General features: G+C 42.2%; 1 long non-coding RNA gene across 1 annotated transcript; it reads left to right on the top strand.

The window, feature by feature from the left end:
• Window positions 1-1,661: 1,661 nt before the first annotated feature.
• On the top strand, window positions 1,662-9,131 carry LOC137097549 (uncharacterized). The gene is made up of 3 exons (XR_010910260.1): window positions 1,662-1,745; window positions 5,126-5,179; window positions 8,886-9,131. It is a non-coding gene; the product is annotated as an uncharacterized lncRNA (long non-coding RNA).
• The last annotated feature ends 390 nt before the right edge of the window (window positions 9,132-9,521 follow it).

The raw sequence follows: 9,521 nt of genomic DNA, 5'->3' as shown, positions 1-9,521 counted from the left end.
GATAAACAGAAAACCTGGAATCAGATATAGGGCCTGTCTGGAAGGGCCTTCACTAAATCCTGAGAACTTTGGTCTGAATTATATTATTTGTCCTGTATAGAGTTAACCAGTTTAATTGATGGGATTTACCAACATGTTGGTTCAACAATGACTTGACTCTACTTGGCGACATGATGGCAACAGTCTTGGACAGTGACCCATTTAAGGTGAAATCAGGTGTCAAACAGGGATGTGTTACTGCCCCAACCTTATTCTCCATCTTCATCGCTATGATACTTCATCTTGTTGATGGGAAGTTTCCCACCGGAGTGGAAATCATCTATTGGAGAGATGGCAAGCTATTTAACCTCATCAGATTGAAAACCAAGGTTACAACAACATCTGATATAGAACTCCAGTATGCTGACGACAACATCGTCTTTGCACATTCAGAAGAAGACCTACAAGCCACTCTAAACACCTTCACAGAAGCATACAAGAAGCTCAGCCTGTCATTGAACATCAAGAAAACCAAAGTGCTCTTCCAGCAGTCACCAGCCAATCCCTCTCCAATGCCAGAAATACAGCTTAATGGTGTAACATTAGAAAATGTGGACCATTTCCTCTACCTTGGCAGCCACCTCTCCACAAATACAACACCACCTGAGCTCTGCAAGTGCAGCATTTTTCCAAATGAAGCACACACATTCAGGGCATCCATAGGGATCCCAAGGTGCTTGGTAGGGGTACCAAGGTGCTCAAAGCCAACCTTAAAAACTCTGGCATAGACACTGAGAACTGGAAGCCCTTGCCCTTGAGTGTTCCAACTGGAGATCAGCTGTGACCTGCAGTGCTGTAGAATTTGAAGAGGCATTAATGGAGGATGAAAGGGAGAAACGTACCAAGGGGAGGCACATCAAGCCAAACCTGACTGGAACTGCCTTCCATCTGGAATCCGATGTAACACTGCAGGAGAACATGTAGATTAAGAATAGGACTCCACAGTCACCTATGAACCCACCGCCAGTTCCCCGATCTTGGAAGAAAATCCTACTTGGACAACGAGGGATCGCCTAAGTAAGTAAGTAAGTAAGACTCTACTTAAGAGCATCCAACAGGATTCAACCCATTGAACCCATAGCAGCCACACAAAACATGTCCAAGATGGAAGAGAAAGGACATCATTTGCTGCTGCTCCTCAGCCCAACCTTGATAGGACTTAAATGTGTTTAGTTGACCCAACCCAATCACAAAAAAGATATTCTTTACATCCATCTGTACCACCTATTAATAGGACAAGCTTCTGAAACCATCTCCGAGAATGGGAAACTAGCTGTCAATCCCATTTGACTAACTAGAGTATCTTGTGGCAGGCATGATGTATATGTGACCCATCTGTACAGCCTGAACCATTCATATAGGGGCAGCGGGGGAATGAAGTCAGATTAATTGGTCCCTCAAACAGCATGAATCTGAAATGCATGACGATCAGGCCCTGTGGCTGAAGCAAGTGTCAGATCGTAAGTCAGCGCAACTGCTGTTGTATGAAAACACATCTGTTACCACCAAACCGCATGTCTTGTACTCATATTTAATTAGCATGAGTGCCATAATGTATTTTTTTTTAAGAAAGAAATAGGTGTGAGCTTATAAGAACAAGAAACCGAGGAGTCTTTATGCTGAATGTTTACTTCTCCTTTGACTGTCTGTTGACTCACTGAGGATCAGGTTTCCATGCTCCCTGCAACTGCACAAGATGCTGCAAGGTGAGTTTTCACTGGCGCAGAGTTCTTCTTTGAATGGATTGTGATCTGCAGTTCCCCATGGTAGATCTCTTACTTACTTAGGCGATCCCTTGTTGTCCGGATAGGATTGCCTTCCAAGATCGGTATCCTGATGCTGGGTCCGTAGGTGACTATGGAGCCCTATTCTTCACCTGCATGTTCTCCTGCAGTGAGGGCATCGGTTTCCAGGTGGAAGGCGGTCTCGGTTGGGGTTGGTTTGACGTGCCTTCATCTTGGCACGTTTCTCTCTTTCATCTTCCATTCGTGCCTCTTCAAATTCTACAGCACTGCTGGTCACAGCTGACCTCCAGCTGGAGCACTCAAGGGCCAGGGCTTCCCAGTTCTCAGTGTCTATGCCAGAGTTCTTCAGGTTGGCTTTGAGCCCATCTTTAAATCTCTTTTCCTGCCCACCAACATTCTGTTTTCCATTCTTGAGTTCGGAGTAGAGCAACTGCTTTGGGAGACAGTAGTCGGGCATTCGGACAACATGGCCGGTGCAGCGGAGTTGATGGCGGAGGAGCATCGCTTCAGTGCTGGTGGTCTTTGCTTCTTCCAGCACGCTGACATTTGTTTGCTTGTCTTCCCAAGAGATTTGCAGGATTTTCCGGAGGCGGCGCTGATGGAATCATTCCAGGAGTTGCATGTGACGTCTGTAGACAGTTCACATCTTGCAGGCATATAGCAGGGTTGGGGGGACAATAGCTTTATAAACAAGCAACTTTGTATCCCCAAGGATGACCCGGTCCTCAAACACTCTCTGCTTCATTCAGAAAAATGCTGCACTTGCAAGCTCAGGCAGTGTTGTATGTCAGTGTCAATGTTGACTTTTGTGGAGAGGTGGCTGCTAAGGTAGTGGAAATGATCAACATTTTCTAATGTTACACCATTCAGCTGTATTTCTGGTATTGGAGAGGGATTGGCTGGTGACTGCTAGAAGAGCACTTTGTTTTTCTCGATGTTCAATGACAGCTCGAGTTTCTCATATACTTCTGCGAAGGTGTTTAAAGTGGCTTGTAGGTCTTCTTCTGAGTGTGCACAGATGATGTTGTCATCAGCATATTGGAGTTCTATAACAGATGTTGTTTTAACCTTGGTTTTGGCTTTCAATCTGCTGAGGTTAAATAGCTTGCTGTCTGTCTGATAGATTATTTCCACTCCAGTGGGAAGCTTCCCATCAACAGAGGTTCCCCCCACTTGCTGGACCCTTCCATTGTGCTGTCCATTCCAAGCTCCTGCTCTGACTGAAAGAGGGAAGATGGTCAGCAGTGCCTCTCACATTTGCTGTGTCCGCGCGCAGGAGGGGGCAGGGCCATGGAATTCAACTAATCATGCACTGTGTCATCTTCTAGCTTTTTTGGATTTTAAAGTTCTTTTCACTGTTTTTTGGTGATTTTTTTTTTGGAGTGATGGTCACTCCTTGGGTTAGTAGGTGTCTTGTGGCCAAATTTGGTGTCATTTCATCCAGTGCTTTTTGAGTTATGTGTATCCCACAAACGAACATTACATTTTTATATATATAGACTAGCCATCCCCTGCCTTGCGTTGCTGTGGCCCACTCTGGTGGTTATGGGGGTTATGTGTGGGAAATTTGGCCCAATTCTAAAGTTGGTCGGGTTCAGAATGTTCTGTGATTGTAGGTGAATCCCAGCAACTACAACTCCCAAATGTCAAGATTCTATTTTCCCCAAATGCCATCTGTGTTTATATTTGGGCATATTGAGTATTCATGCCAAGTTTGGTCCAGATCCATCATTGTTTGAGTCCACAGTGCTCTCTATATGTAGGTGAACTACAACTCCAAAACTCAAGGTCAATGCCCACCAAACCCTTCTAGTTTTTTCTGTTGGTCATGGAAGTCCTGTGTACCAAGTATGGTTCAATTCCATCATTGGTGGAGTTCAGAATTCGCTTGGATTGTAGGTGAACTATAAATCCCAGCAACTACAACTCCCAAATGACAAAATCTTTTTTAGGGGGAGGGATGGTCACTCCTTGGGTTAGTAGGTATCTTGTGGCCAAATTTGGCGGCAATTCATCCAGTGGTGTTAATCCAAAAACAAACATTACATTTTTATTTATATAAAGTAGCTGTCCCCTGCCAAACATTGGTTTGGCCCAGTCTGTGTATATCATAGAATCATAGAATCAAAGAGTTGGAAGAGACCTCCTGGGCCATCCAGTCCAACCCCCTGCCAAGAAGCAGGAATATTGCATTCAAATCACCCCTGACAGATGGCCATCCAGCCTCTGTTTAAAAGCTTCCAAAGATGGAGCCTCCACCGCACTCCAGGGCAGAGAGTTCCACTGCTGAACGGCTCTCACAGGCAGGAAGTTCTTTCTCATGTTCAGATGGAATCTCCTCTCTTGTAGTTTGAAGCCATTGTTTCGTGTCCTAATCTCCAGGGAAGCAGAAAACAGGCTTGCTCCCTCCTCCCTGTGGCTTCCTCTCACATATTTGTGTTTTGTGTATGTATATGTGTATATGTGTGTGTGTATTTTTGTGTATATGTTTATATATGTGGTTTTGCACATGCATTGCAATGGGTTTTTTAAAAAAAAATTGGCTTTTCAAGTCTCTTCCACTGTGTTTTTCAGTATTTTTTGAGTGATGGTCACTGGTTGGCCTGATTGGTGTCTTGTGTCCAAATTTGGTGTCAATTCACTCAGTGGTTTTTGAGTTATGTTAATCCCACAAATGAACATTATATTTTTATTTAAATCGATTAGAAGTTCTTTCAATAAATAGGTCAGAAAATGGCCCTTTAGATCCATTTTCTTGTCCCTGGTCTCTTTATTTCATGGTGGGAATTCAAAGAAATGACTGGAGTTCAAATGATGTCTCTTATCCTCCTTTTTTATTAGTATCATTATCTCTAAAGAGAGAGAGAGAAAGAACTAGGAAGCATGTTTAGAGATGCATAAGAAGATCTGGAGGACTCTTCATGCTAAATGTTTACCTTATTTTTTCATTGACCCACTCAAGAGTCCAATTTAACAAAGACCATGAACTCTTCTAGTAGATGTTTCTGCTGCTGATTTAAACATGGGTTATAAGAGTGCTCCGGGGTCTTATTATACACAATGAACTCACCTAACAGGTTCCCCAAACTATTTACTGAGAACAATATTGCTGTTTTCTTCCCGATAAGTAGGGTAAAAGTTGCCTTCTCTCCCCTCCGCCCTGTTTCCATCCTTCACAGTAAGAATCCTCCAGTGTAATGCATTTTAAAATTTAAATTTAAATTCTCTCTCCAGCTAGCAAAACAACTGTAATCAGTACATCACGCCTGCAATCTTATTGTAATTGCATATTGGGGGAACTTCTTCCTACGGATTTATCTTTCGATTTCTCTCACTTTCAGGGCTTTATTGTGAGCCATGCAGGTGAAAGTCGCGACGAGGATATCAAAACAGGGGTAAGCCTTCTTTCTTGTCTTCAAGGGTGTGCGTAAATAAGCATTTCTGAGCGACTTGGTATTGTTAGCTTGGAGAAATGCAAATAAAAATAAAATCACATCCATATCATTGCATGAATTTTTGAACAGGTTTTTTTTAGCTGAATTATTCCCACAGGTTTATTTATTTATTTATCTATCGTATCAGGAGTGAACCAAGCAGTTGTATTGCATTTTTTAACAAACAAACAAACAAAACACAAAGTTTGCAAGCTTGGTAGTTGATTAAATGTCCTTTGAGCAGAAGCTGGCCACTTGGAGTGCCTCTGGTGTTGCCGCAAGAAGGCCCTCCATTGTGCATGTGGCAGGGCTCAGGTTGCATCGCAGCAGGTGGTCAGTGGTTTGCTCTTCTCCACACTCGCATGTCGTGGATTCCACTTTGTAGCCCCATGTTGTTGCATCCCAGATCAAGAAACGAGACCATAAGATTAAATCCACCACGCTGGACTGTAGGAAAAACAATCCTTGTTTATTGATGAAAAATTGGTTACAAAAGAAAGGTAAATGCAAAGTCAAAAAGCCACAACAGAAACACAGCAGTCAGTAGAATCTCTGAACTTGAGCAAAATTCCAAAAGCCACAATATAAGAACCAGGAACCTGTTAGCCTCTCGCTAACCATGAACTTGAAAACTAGAAGCCTCTGGGATTACCGGCCATGGAACACAGGAATTCTGCCAAGGCACAGCCACAGTCCCAAACGTTGCTTGATCTAAAGAGACACCCAGCAAGAGGCCTCTTAAACCAAAGAAGATATTCTTTGAAACGCCCCTTGACTTTGAAGCCTGGGCCTGTCTCTCCTGTAAACCATTTGACCTTCGTAGAAACTGTGAAACATTTCTGTCTCTAACTATCTGTACTCTTCGGTCCTCATTAAAAAAACCCAGGTGGAGAGATATCACGGCTACCTTCCAAAACATTTTCCTCCAGCTGTTCAGTTTCGCTTTCCTCGCCGCTGACCTCAGCATCAACAACAGATTCCACACTGTCAGGGAGAGCTTGCTCAGTTGGAAAAACTATCAGAGAATCCCGTTCACACAGATCAGGATCAGGCTGAACCCCAACACATGTAATGATTCTTACCTTGTAGGCAGAGAGAGAAGCCTGGAATGTCAGTAGGCAGGACTCCATTTTGGGAGTGTCAGCAAAGGAAGCAGACATCTTGGGAGTGTAAAAGGAGAAGAGGGGAGGAGCTGAACCTCTCTTTTGATTGGTTAGGACAGATGGGAGGCATTTAGCCCTGAGAGGGAAAAGTGTCAGCTTCAGAGACAGGAGAGAGATTGATTTTTGGGTTTGAAGAGGAAGGATTAGTTTTGGGAACAGAGGAGAAGAGAGGTAGATTTTTGAGCTTAGATTTTTCTGTCAGAGAGCATTTGTGACAGGCGATTCTTCATTATTGGCCAGGAGGGTCAAGGTAGACGCCTGGGTGCTTGTGTGGGTTTTTACACAAGTGGTTTGCTCTCTGGGTTAGAGTAGATTAGCTTATAGAGTGTAGCTAATTGCTTTAGGGACAACCTGGTTAGGTTAGTCTGAGGAACTCAATGCTACTGAGTTATTGTAGAGTGAGGTGTTTTATGCATATCTAAGTCAAATAACCCATTTATAGTAACCATCAAGATTATTGTACCTCAGTAACCATTCAAGCTTGTGTGCCTCATTAAAGAAGGTAGTTGTTTGTTCAATATTATAATTAAACATTTTCTCTAGTTCAACTTTTAAAGAAGCCTCAGTAGTGATTCATTCCTGTGAGAATATTTCCATCTGTTTCAACATCTTAACAACAACTATTTCTTGATTTAAGTCGTTGACGTGCTGGCTGATACCCAAACAGGGGATGAGCTGGAGATGTCACTGCCTTGGTCCTTTCACTATTGGCTCCTATTTCCCGACGGATGTCAGGTGGTGCAATACCAGTATTCCCACAGGTGCTAGATGGCATTCCTAACCTCAGATTAGGCACAAAGCTAACCACCAAAAACAACATGGGAACATTTTTTTTCATTTTTTTATTTATTCAAATGAACATACATTTGCAAATGTTAGTTGCATACAGTACAATACTTTCTATCTATTAGTGTTCCGTAATCATTTATTTACATTTTTATTTAGAACATTTGTATCCCATCCTATTCTCGACCTCTGAAGAGGGACTCAGGGCGGCTTCCAACAATATAAAAACACCAATAAAATACACAATAGCATAAAATGATAATAAATATTTATTTATTATTAATTTATTATTTACAGTATTTATATTCCGCCCTTCCTACCCCGCGGGGAATTCAGGGCAGATTACAATGTGCATATACATGGCAAACATTCAATGCTATAGACCAGGGGTCCTCAAACTAAGGCCCGAGGGCTGAATTCGGCCCTTCAAGGTCATTTACCCGGCCCTCGCTCAGGGTCAACCTAAGTCTGAAACGACTTGAAAGCACACAACAGCAACAACAACAATCCAATCTCATCAGCCAAAAGCAGGCCCACACTTCCCATTGAAGTACTAATAAGTTTATATTTGTTAAAATTGTTCTTCATTTTAATTATCGTATTGTTTTTAAGCATTTTTGCACTACAAATAAGATATGTACAGTGTGCATAGGATTCATTCATATTTTTTAAAAATTATAATCTGGCCCTCCAACAGTTTGAGGGAGTGTGACCTGGCCCTCTGTTTAAAAAGTTTGAGGACCCCTCCTATAGACAGACAACATATATAGACAAACACACAAAGGCCATTTAACATTCCAGCTTCATGAGGGTATTCTGTCCACCAGGGGAGCTGTCGCTGTACCGTTCATTTGTGACACTGATGGAGTACTTCCTCATTCTTTGCATGCTTGCTGGAGATTTTTATGGCCTCGTAAATTAGTTAAATTAGCCTCCCTGCATAAGCGATACCTAAATTTCCTACTTGACAGATGCAACTGTCTTTTGGGCTTCAAAGGTTGACAGCAAGCTACACAAATTGGTCGGAAGCTCACTCCGACCCGGTACTTCCATCAGTGTCACTAATGGGCGGTGAAATGACAGCTCCCCTGGTTGCCAGAAAAGCTGTATTGCTAAATAGCCTCTGAGTGTCTGCCTATATATGTTTTTTGTCTATGGCATTGAATGTTTGCCATGTATATGTACATTGTAATCCAACCTGAGTCCCCTGCAGGGTGAGAAGGGCAGAATATAAATACTGTAAATAAATGAATACATAGCCAATATAGCCACTATGGATGCTCAGGAGATCCAACCCAGAATGTAAACAATGCTAAATACTTCCAATCTCCCAAGTATACTTTGTAAAATGTGGTCAATAAATGGAACTGAAGGTCACAGTAGAAAGAACAATTGGATACCATTGATTTGAATTCTAGGTTGGATCTCCTGAGCATCCAAAAATCCAATTACAAGTGACCAGTTGAGATCCTTGAATAGATTGCCCCTTATTGAGCAAGCATCACCCCAATGAGTCAATATGACAAGTGAGCTACCGACCTTAGGAAGTCGAGTTTCCCAAAGAGCTTTGATTTACTAAGTTGGAGCTGATTTACAGAACACTATCCACAACATTTTTAAATGCCATTCCAGGCTAATTGCAGTACTCAGCTGATCCCAAGTGATTAATAAAGTTCCTGACTAATTTTCTCTCTCTTTCTCTCTCTCTGTCTCCTCAGCTGCCAGATGGAGTGCGACAAATTAATCTGCATCGCATAATGCAGATTTGCACATTAATAACACACAAAGATTCCAGGTGAAGGAAAACAGGGGAACCATCTACTTCTGACCCATCTTCCAGTTGACCCTTGAAGAACATAAGCGAGATTGACTAATTAGCCATTGCCAATTTATTATACTTTGAACAATATCAGAAATCCCATAGGGCATCTTTCAAAATGCAATAGGTGTAACATATTAATATATTGCCTTGTAATTGCAATTTAATAAACAGTCAACATAATAAAGAACTCAATATATGGTGAAGCCGTATTTGGATGGTCATCACATTATTACACAATTTTTTTTGTGATATATTGTAATACTAGCTGTACCTGCCATGGATTGCTGTGGCCAACCTTCCCTCTCCTTCTTTCTTTCCTTCCTTCCCTTTTTTCTTTCCCTCCTCTCCTCTCCTTCGTTCTTTTTCTTTCTCTTCCTCTTCCCTTCCTTCCCCCCTTTTCTTTCCCTTCCTCTTTCTCCCCTTTGTTCCTTCTCTATGTATTCTTGGACTGCATCATGTATCATGTTCTGCAGTTGATGGTGGTTGGTTGGTGGTGGAAAGGTTAATGTAAGTCTTAGTTCTAAAGGGTTGA

The sequence above is a fragment of the Anolis sagrei genome, chromosome 8 (assembly GCF_037176765.1).
Source record: "Anolis sagrei isolate rAnoSag1 chromosome 8, rAnoSag1.mat, whole genome shotgun sequence".
In the NCBI taxonomy this organism is placed as follows: Eukaryota; Metazoa; Chordata; class Lepidosauria; order Squamata; family Dactyloidae; genus Anolis; species Anolis sagrei.
The sequence above is the reverse complement of the archived record's forward strand: the minus strand, read 5'-3'. Positions and strand labels throughout refer to the sequence as shown.